The sequence below is a fragment of the Nannospalax galili genome, unplaced genomic scaffold (assembly GCF_000622305.1).
Source record: "Nannospalax galili isolate Female #2095 unplaced genomic scaffold, S.galili_v1.0 scaffold165, whole genome shotgun sequence".
In the NCBI taxonomy this organism is placed as follows: Eukaryota; Metazoa; Chordata; class Mammalia; order Rodentia; family Spalacidae; genus Nannospalax; species Nannospalax galili.
In genome coordinates this window covers 668,991-685,988 of record NW_008352715.1, presented here as the reverse complement: position 1 = coordinate 685,988, position 16,998 = coordinate 668,991, and the positions used below count along the sequence as shown (strand labels likewise).

At 37.8% G+C, this 16,998-nt stretch overlaps 1 protein-coding gene across 3 annotated transcripts in view; it reads right to left on the bottom strand.

Annotated features, from left to right (window-relative positions):
* The window catches only part of B3galt1 (beta-1,3-galactosyltransferase 1), a 580,596-nt gene that overhangs the window by 377,449 nt on the left and 186,149 nt on the right, over nucleotides 1-16,998 (bottom strand). For 2 of the 3 annotated variants that reach the window (XM_029554479.1, XM_017802393.2), the window contains exon 2: nucleotides 13,867-13,968. The exons of the other annotated variant lie outside the window; for it this stretch is intronic. The gene's annotated coding sequence lies outside the window, so the exon portion shown is untranslated. The remainder of the gene's footprint in view (nucleotides 1-13,866; nucleotides 13,969-16,998) is intronic. 3 annotated transcript variants of the gene reach the window in all.

Here is a 16,998-nt window from a genome sequence, read left to right as displayed (position 1 = left end):
GATCATATCCCTCTTTTTAAAAATATTTTATTTATTGTTTTTAGTATGTGTGTATTGCTTGTATATAAGTGCACCCATGTCATGCAATCCCCAAGGAGGTCAGAAGAGGGCATTGGGTCCCCTGGAACTGGAGTTATGGACAGTTGCTAACTGCCACATGAGTGCTGGGAATTGAACCTGGGTCCTCTGCAAGAGCAGCTAGTGCTCTTAACCACTGAGCCATCTCTCCAGCCCATATTCCCCTTTTTATCTACATGCTAACCATGTATCTGTAAATTATTAAGCCTCACCTCATTAAAATAAATAGGTACCAATGGGAAAATATGCTTGCTTAAAATAACAAGTACAATCAGAGCAATTTTCCCCTAAATGAGGTTCTGAGATTCTCATATATAGTGTAAGACCTCTTCGATGCAGTTACTCTAAAGGCAATATCCAGGTAATCCATGTGTGGTCAAACCAAGGGAAGGGTGACAACTCTGGTACTCCAAGTCCTACAACTTAGGAAAAGCACAGAAGAAGAGAAGGTACTCCAAAGGTCATTTCAATGAGACCCCAGAGATTTTTTCATAAGTCATTGTCATTTAAACCAGTGACATAAAACTGGCCATATTTTAGGTTTATTACTGAAACAAAGTCAACCTGTAATTACTTGGTCATGATTTGACTAACATTTTAACAACTTCTAAAGAATGGGTCTTGCCTTCTGTTCTCTGCTACGGATGGCTTGGTGAATAAACCTATAAGGTTTGCAGTTCTTTAAATTAAGATTGACAGAAGCTTTGCAAAACTGCATCTTCTGTCTTGAGAGCCCTTACAGGCTTTTAGCAGGCACTATTAAATCATTCCTGTGAGGCTCTTGTGACACTAAGTGGATGTTTTTCTCAGAAAAATTCAGATGCAAAGAGGTAAAACGATGTTTCCAGAGCAACAAAAGCCATTTATTTACCTATCTTTTGGACTCTTTCATAGGCACAACTACCCAGGTGCATATACAAGCACACTCAAGCCCAGCAATTGCTAAATGGTTCTAGGGAGAGAGCAGATAGATAATCAGGTTAACTTCACTATGGTGTCTGTGGTTTGCAGCCCAACCACACAAACTCATTTGATTCACTTAGTTCCTCCCAAATTATCCTATTGTTGCTACTCGCTGGGAAAAGGAAAACATAATTTATTTCAGGCTTTAATGCAAGACTTTCAGATTTTTGATAAATGCTACTTTCTCGCTCTGCTTCTATAAAGCATATGCCTTAAGTGTTTTGTGATACTAAAGACAGAAAAAAGCCCTATGCAGATTTCTGAGCTTATGAAAATGAAGAATTCTGGTTTTGATGCAATTACAATGACTAATCAAAATAAAAGGCTTTTAAAAAGCCTTTATTTTAAGTAACCACTTTGAGTGTTGCCAGGTTTGCTGCCAAAAACAGCAGTTCAACTCTGTTCCTCTGAATACAATTTGTCAATTTTTTTAGTAAAGATTTATTTTTATTGCCAAATCCTTGAGTGTCATAATACCAAATAAACTAGATTACTATCTTACTCTTCCAACTGACATTTCCCCTTTACATGAAAAAGACCAATAGCAGTGCCTTTAAAAAAATCCTTCCTGAGACAATGTGTTCAAGGAAACAGCAACTATATTTATTGTACACTATAAAAATGTAATCTCTTTCACTTGAAACACAATAATAGAAGTGTCAAATAGTAAGTAGTGAAAGAAACATTCAATATTTGCAGTTAGAATTTTTCATTTGCTAACAAATTTAGCCAAATTAATTGTGGAGTTGAGAAAGCAAAAGGCAGGTTAATTAAAGGCAATGAGAATCTCATCATGTCGCAATTATGGAAACTACATAGTTCCTTTAATGTACAACGGAAGTAAAAATAAAGATCAAAGTGCAGCCATCAGAAAAAATAAAAAGACTAATAAAATTCCCCAGGCTTTACAGACTCACTAGGCTATTTTGTAATTATTTTAAAAAGCAATACCACTCCTCTCCTGTTTAAAATGTCAATACTCTTCAGAGAGGAAACACACTGCTTTAAATTCATAAGAAGTTATGGAGTTATAAAAGACTGATTATAGTCCTTTCTTGAGAGTGGATTTTAATGGGGAAAGGATGATGTAGAAGAAAAAAAGAGAAGGGGCTTTGGATTGACCTTGAATGTGAATTTGATTTCCTTCAGAAAGTCCCTTACAACTAATTCCAAATAACTCCTGTCACCTGTCACATTAACTTTAACACACTTTCTCAATTTGTTTCCCAGAAAAATAAGCCCATTCATTTTTTTTTTCATAAGACATGTTCCTATTTTTTAAATGTCTAAGCTCTCACTTTCTTCAAAGAACTTCTTATGGAAGGCTTGCTACATGGCATAGGAAGTTTTTTTTTTAAATAAATAATAAAAATAGATAAATTCTAGGTCATAGAGAGCAGGAACTGAAGCTGACTTTTATCAACTTCATAAATCCCTAATTTCCAAACACCATTTAATTAACATTCTAACAGAAACATTGGACCATTCATTATTTATTGCTATATTTTATTTTTTCCTTTAAGAACTTTATTCTTTAAAATATATTGCTATATTTTAATTCTTAGAAACTTTAAAAACAGCCAACAAAGATGCTACTGAAGAGACTATTAAATACTGTCAGCTTGCTCTCTCTCTCTCTCTTTCTCTCTCTCTCTCTCTCTCTCTCTCTCTCTCTCTCTCACTGTCATAAGTACTGTGGGCTCATATCTGCAACTACGCTGTGATATCTAGCAATACCATTTCCTGGTAGTCATCTATCACCTCTGACTCTTAAAATCTTTCTACCATTTCTTCCTCAATGACCCATAATCTTGAGAGAGGAGGATGAGATGTAGGAGGCCCGTTTAGGGCTAAGCACTCTGCAGTCTCCTATTCTGTGTAGGCTGACCATTTATGGGTCTCTGTGCTAAAGGCCATGTGCTTCTAGAAGGTTCTCTGGTGATAATTGAGAGATGCACTAACATATGAGTATAACAATAGGTCTTTATGAGTCAGTTTAGCATGATCGATTGGTAATTGATAGATCCTGGGAGAGGTAAAGTCAGCTTTTCTTACTGATGTGACATCTGGTAGGTTGACCAGACTAGGGATAGACTGATACCCAGGAACATTTAGGAAACCCATACTCGACACTGTAGACCTTTAAAAAAGGCAAATAGTAATAGAGGACATGAAGACATGGGTGGGGGTTGGTTAGTAAGGTTCAGGGTGAAAGGGGAAGAGAGTCCGAATATAATCAAAATACATGGTACGAAATTCTCAAATCAATGAAAACATTTTTAAAAAGCTTTATCCATTAATGAAATACAAACTTTGGTGGTGATCTGAAGAAAGCTGTGCTTTAGATTGAGGGATTTCTGCAAATTGACCAATACTTCAACCTCACTCTACCAACCCACCTGGAGACCTTTCTAGGGCATGTCAGTATGGCATGTCTTGTTATGAAATCAGAGCAGACAGAGAAAAGCAAGGGGCAGCAGAACTAGCACATACTTCAGTTAGAAGTCTAACACATTTAATTTTAGCCTTTCAAACTTGTCAGCACATTTTTACCAAAGACAGATATATAAATACTATTAAAATAACTAAAGCAGGCGTGGTGGCACACACCTTTGATCCTAGCACTCTGGAGGCAGAGGAAGGTGGATCTCTGTGAGATCTAGGCTAGCCTAGGTTTACATAAGGTTCAAGTCAGTTGGGGCTACAGGGAGACTGTGTCTCAAAAAAACAAACCAAAACAAAACAAAACAAAAACAAAAACAAAAAACACACCCAACCCCCTTCCCCGAATCTACAATGCATATTTGAAAACATTCCTTATTTAAGAGGCTACTAATTCTTCACATGTCAGATTTTTCACTGTGTCTCCTACAGTAAACATGACTAGCCGGCTGCTTTGAATCCTGTGTTCTCAGCTAATCGAAAGGGTTCATATGAACGTACATCAATGGTAAAAGCATGCACAAGACCCAAGCAACATCAGTCAGATAAAAACCAGCATAGAGATGTGGAAATGGGCAAGAGGCCCAACCGTAGCCAAGGAACTATTGGCAGCTGATCACTGCTAAGTGAGAGAAGTTGATATTCTTTAAGAGAGTGATGCTAGACAGGCTGAACAGGTTCCAATGGATTAACTCACACCAAGGGACATCTGGGTACACAGACTTGACTTGGTAGGCCTTAACACAGAAGACAGAATAAATGAAATCCTGGGAACAGGCTACACAAGGGGGTCTAAATATGATTAAGATATTTTGTATAAAACACAGCAAAATTCAATAAAGAGAGACATTAATATTAATTTATTTTGAAAAAGAAAAAGAAAATGCCCTAAGGTCAACAGCTCCTGTGTCCAGCACCATTGCTGTATTACCTACTTTTCTGTTGCTGTGACAAGACACCATGACCAAGGCAACTTGTAGAAGCAAGAGTTTATTTGAGTGGGGGAAGCATGGTGGAAGGAAGTGACCAGAGTGAAAGCCGAGAGAGCCTATCTTCAAGCAATCACAGGCAGTACAGAGCAACTGGAAATCCCCGCAAGGCTTAAGCACTCTCAAAACCCACCCACAGTGACATGCTTCTTCCAGCATGGTCACAGCTCCTAAAGCCTCCCAAAACAGTGCCACCCACTGGAGACAAACTGTCCAAATACTTGGAGCTTATGGGGGACAGTCTCTTTTAAAACACTGCAAGTGATGTTTTCTTTTCCCATCTTTTTTAAAAATTTTCATTTATTATTTTAATTTTATGTGTATGCATATATTACTTGAAGGTAGGTACTCCACCTGTGTCGTGCAGTGCCCACGGAGGTCAGAAGAGGCTCTCGGGTCCCCTGGAACTGAATTTATGGACAGTTGTTAACTGCCATGTGGGTGCTGGGAATAGAACCTGGGTCTTCTGCAAGAACAACCAGTGTTCTTACTGCTGAGCCATGTCTCCAGCCTTGTTTCTTCCCATCTTTATTTTTTTAATCTTTTTGAAAAAAAAATTTTGAATTTTTGTGATTTTTTGATACAATATAATTTGATGGTATTTAGATCCCCTCCCCCATTCACACCTCATTCCACTGTCCCCCACCCAATTCAGTGTACTCCACTATATATACAATGCAGCCTATAAAGTCTGATTTGTGTCCCCACATGTCTCGCAGCATGGGTCCATCCACTGAAGCATGATCAACATACCAAGAGTCCCATTCTTGTAAGAGTCTGTCTTGCTCCCTCCCAGCAGCCATTAGTTTCCAAAAGTTTGGGATTCCTTACCCACATCCCTATGTCTATGCTGGGATTTTGTATGATATGAGCTTGAATGGGACCCGTGTATGCTGTCACCATTGTGGTGAGTTTGTATATGTAAATGACCACCTGTCTGGAAGACTCTGTTTCCTTGTGGTCCTCCAACACCTCTGGCTCTTGCGATCTTTTTGACCCAACTTCCACAGTGATCCCTGGGATGTGGGAGGCAGAAGTTTGAAATAGGTGTCCTTTTCAGGGGTGTGAACTCTGCAGTCTCTTGTTCTCTGAACATTGGCCAGTTGTGGGTTTCTGTATTAATCACCATCTGCTGCATAAGGAAAACTCCATAGTTAGAGTAGTTAGAGTTATACTTTATGTGTAGAGGTTGAATTGAAAATGTGTCTCTTAGGGCTAAGGGTCTCAAAGATACTTATTCTCTGCATTTGACTAGTTGTGGAACTCTGTGATAATCTCTAGCTTTTGAAAAAGAAGATTCTTTGATGAACTGAGAGAGGTACACTTGTCTGTAAATACATTGATCTAGAGATATGACAAAAGTAGGTTTTTCTCTAAGATCTCTGATCTCTCTGGCTGTGTGTATTTGGTGTTTACAGTACCACACATAAGTTCCCTTCCATTGAATGGTCCTTAATTTCCAATTAAACAGCTGTTGAATACCCTCAAGATAAAAGTGCTGCTACTGCACCAATAGTAATAGTTTGTTGGGACAATTATTGTTGTTTATTAGGCTTTACAGCTGGATAGAATCACTGATGGTTTTCTCCTCTGGCAGCTTCCATAGTATGCTCTGCTACCATGAGAGCTAGTCTTCAGGGAGGAGGCTTCCAGGTCAGTTCCAGGTCCCTTGCTCCAAGTTCTGGTTTGTCTTTCTTCAGCAATAGGGTCTTACCTTCATGTTCTGAAAGGCAATCAAGGGCTGTAACAATAACCTGTGTTATTCTGGGAGTCTCTTGGGCTACCTTGACAACAAAGCATTATTTATCTCACCTCTCACTCCCCCTGTGTAATCTTCACTACTCCCACCCCAGTTAAAGTACCCACATTTTCCAATCCTCCCTTGATAACACCTGTCCCCTACTACTCCCCTTTCTTGAGCTCCTTTTTCCCCTTTATCCCCATGGTTCCTTTCCATTTTCCTAGCTCATGTGGTTATATCAGGACACATACTTACATCTAGGGATTTGGAGCTAAGATCACAAATGAGAGAGAACATACTTCACTTGTTTTTATGACTCTGTGTAACAGTTATAGTTCCACCTATTTTCCTGAGAATTTCATGATTTTGTTTTTCTTTACCACTGAGTAGAACTCCATTGTGTAAATGTACCATATTTTCATTATCCATTCATCAGCTGGGGAACATTTAGGTTTTTTCCATTTCTTAGCTAGTGTGAAAAGAGCAGCAATGAAAAAGGCTATTCAAGTGTCCCTGCAGTAGGATGAGTCCTTTGGGCATATGCCAAGGCGTGGTGTAACCAGACCATATGGTAGATTTATCTTTAAAGTTCTTCATACTGATTTCCACAGTTTACCATCCTTCCAACAGTGAATGAAGGCTCCCCTTTCCTCTCATCCACACCATCATTTGGTGTCATTTGTTCTCTTGATCTTAGCTATTCTGATTGGGGTTAGATGAAATCTTAAAGCGGTTTTGATTTGCATTATTTTTCTAATTACTTAGAATGTTGAACATTTTTTTAAATTTATTTATATTTTTATTTTATGTGTATGCATGTACTGCCTGCATGTAGGTAAGTGCACCCATGTCATGCAGTGCCCACAGAGAACAGAAGAGGCTGTCGGATCCCCTGACACTGGAGTTACAGACAGTTGTTAGCTGCCATGTGGGTTCTGGGATTCGAACCTAGGTCCCCTGTAAGAACAGCCAGTGTTCTTAACTGCTGAGCCATCTCTCCAGCCCTGTTGAACAATTTTTAAGGTGTTTCTTAGCCATTGTTATTTCATCTATTGAGATTTCTCTGTGCAGATCCATAGCCCATCTTTTAGTTTAGTCTTTTGTTTTCTTGCTCCTTTGTTTTGAATTCTTTGTGTATTCTGGATATTAATCTGTCAGACGTATATAGCTGGTGAAGATTTTCTCCCACTCTGTGAGCTTCCTCTTTACTTGATTAGTTTTCCTTTGTGGTACAGAAGCTTCTCAGTTTAATGGTGCCCTGTTTCTCAGTTGTTGATATTAATTCCTGAATGACTGAAATCTGATTTATATATTTTTTTCCTGTGCCTATATCTTATAAGGTACTTGCCTATAAGGTACTTGCTTATAAGGTACTTGCCTAGAAGAAGTTTTCTTCTAATAGTTTCAGTATTTCAGGCTTCACATTGAGATCTTTGATCCATTTGAAATTGACTTTTGTGTAGGGTAATAGGTATGAATCTAATTTCATTCATGTACATGTGGAGATCCAGTTTTGCCAGCACCCTTTGTTGAAGATCTTATCTCTCCTCCAATGTGTGTTCTTGGCAACTTGGTCTAACATTGGGAGGCACTGATAAAATTTTGTACACTCATGTTTGGGTGTTCTATATTGTTCCATTGATTTCACGTCTGTCTATGTGACAATACATGCTGTTTTTATGACTATATCTCTGTAATACAGATTGAATTTTAGTATATAAATCCCTTCTGGATTGCTCTTTGTGCTCAGACGTGTTTTCACTATCTGGGCCTTTTGTAGCTTTTCTATATATAAATAACAACCATTCAGATAAAGATTTCAGAGAAACACTTTCATTCACTATAGCCCCCATTCTCCAGCTCCAAAATCTAGGGATAAACCTAACCAAAGACATTAAAGACCACCTCAATGAAAACTTTAAGTCTTAGAAGAAGGAGATTGAGAAGACACAAGGAGATGGAAAGATCTTGTGTGCTCATGGATTGGTAGACTCTGTATAGTGAAAATGAATATCCTACCAAAGGCAGTTTATGGATTTAATGTAATCCAATCAAAGTCCTGTGACAGTTTTCATAGAAGTAGAAAAATCCATCCTAAAATTCATAGATAATCTATTAATCTTGTGGCTGCACTGGGTGTTTCTGATTCCCTGCTTTCCTGGACTACTTTTAAGGTTGGGCAGTGCCCAAGGGTCACAGCTTAATTCTGACCACAAACAACTTCAAAAGAGGAAGTTTCTTTCTAGCTGAAAAGGTCTCCATTTCAGTAGTAAATGGAGATTAGTAAAACAGAGCATCTTGTGGAATTAAATTCAAAAAGGAGCTAGCCATTCTTGGAGCATTCATTTCCTCCTCCCACAACTGGATCTTTTGTTTCTTTCCTAGTTTTGTTTGCTTTGTTCTTTGATTTGAGGTAGAGTCTCCTTCCTTAGTCCACTTTGGGCTTGAACTCACCAAGTACTCTGGGAAAGCTCTGAACTCAGAGCCGCCATTCTGTTGCCTAAGCCTGTCAAATGGTGAGAGCAGCCACTCCCAGCTAGGTTCCTTGCACTTCCCTCTCCTCCTCCCTGTAATGTTCTTCCTGCAGGTACTTTATTACCTCACTTGTTCACTTCCTTCAAATATTTGCCCGACCTTCTCAGTAAGAACTCTTCTACCTACCACCATAGTTCCCATTTCAACCCATTGCTCATTTCCCGTTTCCCCTTACTTTGCTCAAATTTGTACTTTTGTATTATATTTCCAAATTTCAACACATATACATTCTAAATGGTGTTTGCTAGTCATTATCTATTTTGTTTGTTTACTGATGTGGGTGGCTTAATCAATAAGAGACCCTTTTCTATTGGTTTTAGAGGTTGGAAAGCTGATCAGAGTGACAGTATGTTTGTTCTGATGAGGGCTCTGCTCAGGGTGGCAAATTACCCTCCGGTGGCAGAAAGAATGGCTTAACTCTCTTTCCAGGGGCACTCATTCTAACTACATTCAATGGTCCCTAACTCCTGATCCCAAAACACTGAGGTTAGATTTTCAACATGTGAATTGTAGGGAAGACACAAATACATTGTTCACAGCACCCGGTTATAATAGATAGAATACTGTCTTCATATATAATGGCCTACAACAGATTGGCACTTAGTAGCTGATCAGTACATATTGCCTTAATGGAGTCACAAACTTCTCTCTACAATCTACTGTTGGTTCCCTTTTCACTGCCAATAGCCTCATTCAGATTTCTTCTCATGGTAATTAGCAAATTAGCATGCTAATTGCACTTCCTATCTCTCTCCTTAATCTTTCTCCTATACTGTTGGCTGATTTTCTTCCTTAAACCCTGAAATTATCTTCTTATTATCCTTCTTAGAAAACTTCACTATAAGACTCAGTCAAACTTCTTTATACCTGATTTTAAGGCTCTTTACAGCATGGCTATCAACCACATCAAGCTTCATGTATCCAAATCTCAGGGCACTCCAACACACTGGTATTAACTTTTTACATTTAGGAAATATGTGTTGACACCACAGTTTGAAGTCCTATGTATGATAATAATGATTAAATGTCAGTTTATGTGAAATGAACTAAAAGACTGAAAGTTCAAAGACTTGTACAAAAATGAACTGAAGCCCGAGAAGAAGGTCCCCTAGCTGATTCGCTCAGGGTTTAATGCTAATCATGCTAAGGCTTCTTGTCCCTACTTTCATGTTTGGGGAAATCAGTTTACGTCTATACTTAAAGGTACAAGTTCAGCTTACTCTCTGACTGACTTTATGCAGTTTTAAAACTGTAGTTGTTTTAACTATAAGTACAATGTTTTATCTTCCCACAAGTATTCTGTCATGCCTGTCCTCACCTTCCTATTTCTGTGAGAAACACTTTTCTGTAGCTCCCCTGCTCCTTCCTTTCCCAAAGTTCTGAGGAGCATCTCCTTCCAAAGGACACCTTGCATTGAAATCAGGATTGATATATAGATGCCTTGATCAGGGCTAAGCACTTGGCAGTCTCTTGTTCTCTGCATGTTGGCCAGTTGTGGGTCTCCGTGTTAATCTTTTTCATGAGGAAGCTATTCTGGGGAGAGTTGAGTGATCATTAATCTATGGGTATAAGCCATTAGAAGTTGGTTTCATATTATGTCCATTTAGCAGAGTAATAGTAGGAGGTTCTCCCCTCTGCCCTGTGATCTGTCTAGCCACAGGTTCCTAGACCTGATATCAGTGTCAGGTATGAGCAACATCTTATGAAGCAGACCTTAAATACCATCAGAAAGTGTTTGGTTACTCCCATAACATTTGTGCTACTACTGCAACACTGGGCATTATGCCTGACCCTGAATAAGATACTAATATTAAATCTCTATCTCCCAAGTTTCAGGGATCATTGTGGAAAATGGGGCAGGTAAAATTATAAAAGCCAGAGACGGCAGATGACACAAACAATTTCTAGTTAGCTGCTCAGTTACTCATATGAACTCACAGCAATAGTAACAGCATGCACAAAACTCATGTAAGCTCAAGCAAGACAAACCTCAGCACAGAAGTAGAGAAGTGGGGAAGAAACTAGCTGGAGAACTATTGGCAATGGACAGCTGCTGGAGAGTCAGTTTTCTTTAAAGGTGTGATGATGTGTAAGTCAACCAGGCTCCAGTGTTTGGACCTACACCAAAGGGCATTTGGGGACACAAATTTGATTCGATAGGTCTTATAATATATTTATGTAAAATATAAATATATATTTATAAATAGAGTAAATGAAATCTGGCAGAGGCAGTAAGGGAATTGAGATTGCAGATAAGGGAGGTGTTTAAATATGATGAAAATATATTGAATGACATTTATAAAAATCCAGTAATTAAAAAAAAATAGGATTGCATTTGGAGGTAATACTCCAAAATGCAGCTGGGCAATCAGAGAGTTTATATTTTCGATTAGAAAAGATGCTGACACAATAAAATGGCAGCATACTTTTATTGCCATTTATGTTTTAGTCTTTTTTTTTACTACTCTCTACAAAATCCTAAATTATAATAGCTGAATAAGTAGAAACTAATGCATCTCACTTTCATACCATCATTAAGTATAAAAATCACAAATTGAACCCCTGAAATTCAGGGACTATATGTTGTAACCATAGGCATGTTTAATTTCATGTCTCTTATAGACAGTCCTGTCCAGGGTATAAACCCAGCTTTGAGCAACATCAAGCATGAATTAATTTAATACAAACATTCACAGAATATGCATATTGCTGGTGTATAGACAAAAAAAAGCTTCCATGTAGTATCCATATTTTCATTACAACTATTTATCATTAAAAAGTCTTTGCCAACTCTGACATGAATGATAGGAAACACAGGTGGGTGACACACACTGTCTCACAAAGCAGCATTACAACAGTGGGCATGGCCCAGGGGAAGGTGGAGGTTCTTAATATTATTTCTCAAGAAGATGCTACCAGCTAAGTGTCCAGAGTCTTCTGGGTAATAAAGGTCTCTTTTTAATAAAATTAATTTGTAAATAACTGTATTAGAACACCAACAATGGAAAACAATAATGCGTCTGTTACAATGGTGACACAAAAACCAGTGACAAGATGGAAGGTCTGTGAGGATGAGGTACAGCAGGAACTTTTGCTCAAGGTTGGGTAATATAAAATGTGATCAAAGTGGTTGCTTTGAAATGCAGCTTGACAATTTCTTACAGAACTGTATGCTACTGATATTTGATCTAGTCATCATATTCCTTGGGTACATAACTTAAAGAACTGGAAACAGATGCATAAAAGTTTGAAGATAAATATTTTCAGTATTTTGTTAGACAGTTCTCAACCACAGAAATAACCAAACACTTGGAGTAGGTGGATGGATAAACTGTGAATCATTAGAAATGAACTACAATGCACAAAACCCCTTGCTAAGTGAAAGAAGCTGATCTGAAACATCTAATGTGGTATTATTCAAATTCCCCAGACTATCAGCAAAGAAAGGTGAATAATGGGAGCACAGGGAATTTTTAGAACAACAAACCTTCTCTGTTTGATGCAGTAGTGATAGAAATATGTCATTACACAGTTATCAAAACCTATAGAGTACAAAACACAAGCAGTGAAACCCTATGTAACTATGGATTTTAGTTTTTAAGATGGTATCAGTATTGGGTCATAAATTATAATAAGTTACTACACAAATGCAGAATGTTAATAATAGATGAAACTTTATGTTGGGGAGTATACACTGAAAATCTCAGTACTTTCAAATGAATTTTTCTACAAACTTACTATCATAAATAAAAGATAGTTTGAATAAGAAAGATTAAAAAAAAAAAAAAAGTAGGAGCTGGAGAGATGGCTCAGCAGTTAAGAACACTTTTTGTTCTAGAGGACCAGGGTTGGTTCCCAGCACCTACATAATAGCTAACAGTCATCTGTAACACCCCCTCTTCTGGCCTCTGTGGACATTGCATGCATGTAGTGTATTTACATACATTCAGCAAAGCACTCATACACATAAAAATAATAAATAAAATAGTTTTTTATTTTAAAAAAAGCAATAGGAAACTCAAAGAATCTGGAAAATAAAAAATACCAAAACAAGATGAAAATACAGGCAAGATAGAACAACTTCTAGAATTGTGATGAGAACATTTTCTTCATTCTTTCATGATAATACCATGGGGCACTTCAGTTGTTAGTTATTGTTCCTGAGGTGGAACCAGTGAAAACAATTGAATAAGGCACAGAAACACACACACACACACACACACACACACACACACACACACACACACACACTCAGTGTCCAGTCCCCATGAGTCTGAAGCACATCATCCTACAGAACTTAGTCAGAGTTTGAGCTAGGTGCCAAATCGTTGAGAACTTTATCTTGTTTTTTTAAATGACCAGTAAGATAACCAAATCAAGAATCCCCTAGAGTAAACCAAATGTTGAGGTGAGTCTGAATATGGAGCATTTTCCTGACTTGGGACAAATTTTGTCCCCTGTAATCTTTCTTGGAGCCCTAAGACAAGAAGAAGTCTTTTCAGCATTAAGATGTATCCATGGCTCCTCTAAAGAAGGGCTATGTTATCATAGCCATGATAGACAGAAATGAATATTGAAATTTTTTGAGACAAGATCAGGAGTGCCAGGCAACATTTAGGTAAAACTAACTTCACAGGAAAACGTTAGGACCCCAGTATTTTTGTTGTAGTTGTTGTTTGTTTGTTTAATTAACTCCAGTAAATCAAGACTCCAATGACGCAAAATATCTACTGTTCCTCATCAGTGTGGTGCCACACAATGGTTTACAGACGTACTAAGGTTCAATCAGGGCAGACCTAGAGCTACGCAGCGGCCTGAGCTTTGACTAGCCTTGTCAGTGTCATGTGGGACTATTATCACAATCTTTGCTAATGCTTACTCCGTTCTAAAGTGGCCAGATTGGTGCTTCACCATGTCACCCTGTTCCAAATGTGAGGAAAATATTTGCTGAGTGGTGATTTATGAACATAGTTCACATAAAAGACAGAAATTACACACTGGTAATCTACAAACAAACTCAAAGTGTGTTTAATATTTCACATAATAACTTCTGTTTTTATAACACAATTTCTTTAATTTTTGAAGATTATAAAACCAAAGAGAGGAATCAGCTATTACCCTATGATGAATACTGCGCTCTTCTCAGGATAGGGTCCGTATTTGCACACAACCCTTCCACCAATTCTGGACTCAGCAATTCTTGAAGTGGCTTTAACAGATCTAAGGAGAAAGAAAATATGTAAGTAACCTTGGAAACCTTCAGCTGGCATTGACACTGTTGTACATTTGTTAAGATTCTCTTTTTGCCATTACATGAAATGTCTACATATCTTCCACCAAGCTGTCTTGTACAAAATTTAGCATCTGAAGAACACTTAAAAGGGCCATTCCTTTCTTTATTCATTATGATATGCCATCCCTTAACCACCTTTGAGCAAATGCTGTCTTTAACCTGCTACTACTAACTTAAACTATTTTCCACAATTATTGTCTTACTTTTCCCATACAAATTTTATTCTGTGAACTGACTGATAGTATCTGGAGTTCCTTCAGAAGAATTGCCAGGCTCTCATAGTCCTTATCTGTGGCTTTCCTAAGACTGTTCTGTGGCTTTATTCTACTGCAAGATAAACTAATTTTGGTCCCTAAAATCTCCGATACCTCGTTTTTGTTTTTTTTCTGAACTAAAAAATTTCTACCAGAGTCCAAAGTATTCCATCAAGTCTGTACTAATGCTGACCTGAGCAAGTAGAGAAGTGTTTTCCACCAGCATGTTCTACAAGGTAGCCTTCTTTCAAAGCTCCAGGCAGCCCTTTATGGAACTAGCAAAGAAAATAAGCTGACTTTGGCAGGCAATCATAGACTGCTCTAATTTGATGTATCCATTTGCCACAGACTTTCCTTGGCAAGCCTCTTAAGCCATGTGAAAATAGACAACATTGCTTTGTGAACCTCCTTAGCAGTTCTATCTAAACCCACCCTCACAGTCCTAAACCTTTATATGCCATAGAAGATATGCTTTAAGAATGACTTTCAGTGGAACATCTAATTTTAGAGCTCTTTAATCTTATACTTGTTATTCCTACATCATCCACAGTATTGTGTGAAGGCAAAGCCATGCGTAAAACAGGAGAGAATAGGAAGCCCAGGCTGTTTCCTGCTCTAAAACATGTACCTGCTGGTAAGGGCTCACAATCAAAGATATGAGTTTCATGGCCCTTCTACTTCTAAGAACAAGTTTGTTCACCTTTGGGATTCTCAAGAGAGAAAACAGTGAAGACTAGGAAATGTGGAGCTAAGAAATCCCTCAAGGAGAGGCGTGCAGTAGCAGGCTTTCTAATGGTATGTTTTCCATTAATAATCACATTTCTTTTAATATGGGAAATATCTTGGCTTATATGAATCTAATTAGCTATCCATAAGAACAATATAGATAAATCCTAAAACCTTCAAGTAGAACAAAATAAGCCAGACACTTTTTTTAAAAGAGCATTCACTATTGCTGTCTTTTCTGAAGTTCTAGGAAAGGTAAAAATCAGCTAAATGATAAACGTAACAAGGGCTACAAGATCTTAACCAGAATGCATCTTTGAGGGACTGCTGTAACCATGGAACAATTCCGCACCTTGAACGGGTTACTGATAATACAGGTGCACGAACTAACATGAAAATAAACCTTACTGAACAATGTTTAAAACCAGTACATTTTATCGTAATTAACTTATACCTTAATTAAGAAATAGTGAGTTTCAAATAATTTTAATCTTTAGAACAACTTTGAATCAGGGAGTCTGTAAGATTGGGCCATTTATTCTTTTCATGGTCAGTGAAATGAATTCTTCATCCCTTCATTTATTCTTCTACTTAGAAATGTTTCTGAAAGAAATATATAATCCAGAATTGTCAGATTGGAGGTATGCTAGAGAAAGTGGTGGTTAACAAAACAGAAGTAGACCCACTCTACAGAGCTTAGCTTATTAGGGAAATCAGATAATTAAGCAAAAAAATAAAATGAGGAACTATAGCGATATTATTGGGAGAAGACCCATGCTTAACCAAGGGCCTGTACCAAAAGAGAATAAACTATTTTATACTAATCCCCAAGATAATCTGAGCAGAAAATATTGGTGTGTGCTATTAGTAAACATGACAGAGTGTTAAGACTAATGTAAATCAAAATATTTTCCTATTAAACTCAGTCTGCATTTTCTCAAATTTGAATAAATGAAAATATCTAATATTTTTAGGCCAAATTTTGTTTGGTCATTGGAGATCCTTTATTGTTGCTGTTGTTTTCTTAAACAGAATTCAGGTCTTTTATGCTCTCAGGCATAAGTTCATATACCGCTGTCCAGGAGGATAAAATGATGTTAATTGACCTTCATTCCCCAGAGCAAAGCCCAGCTGGGAGGACATGTGCATCGACCTCTGTTAATATCGCTGTCAGTTGGGGCTCTGTAGGCTCTCTTAAGAACCAGCATTATGCATACTCTTGACAAATCAAAACTGTGACAAACAGCATTTGACTTAACGACAAAGCATATCAACCAATAGACTAATATTCAGACATCAAATGCTTTTTGGTAAATGTTTCTCTCACCACTAAATACCCCCAACACTTCCAGATTAAAGCCCTTTGTGGATGACTCCCCTTTTTAAAGAAAATGAGAAATTTCCATTTAGGTTTGAGTAAGAAGGCTGTGATAGATAATAAGTGTTCCACATTAGTCAGCTAATGCCCACTACATTGCCCTCTCACTCATCTCTTCTTGTCTTCCCAGATTCTGGCCAGACAACATGGGGTTTGTCCAACATTCTATTGGTAGTTTAGAAATGAGCACTCGAGGTGCTGGAGAGATGGCTCCGCTGGTAAAACTGTTTTCCACTTTTACAGAGGATCAGCACAGACATCGCATGGCTCACAACCAATTATAACTCCAGCTCCAGAGGATCTGACACCTTCTTTTGGCTTCCACAGGCATACACACACACACACACACACACACACACACACACACACACACACAAACACCACATGAGTAAAAGTGAATGCATCTCAAAATAAAATAAAATGGCCACTTGAACCTCAACTGTCTGGGAATCTAGACAATGGTTTGTAGTACAAGAGCCACTGTAACACTTTACTGTGTCACCCTGGTCAGTGGCAAACCAAAAAGAATCCCTGTTTCTTATTAGGGATTATTATTTCTGTTTGTATAGGTTTCACTTATTTATTTATTTATTTATTTA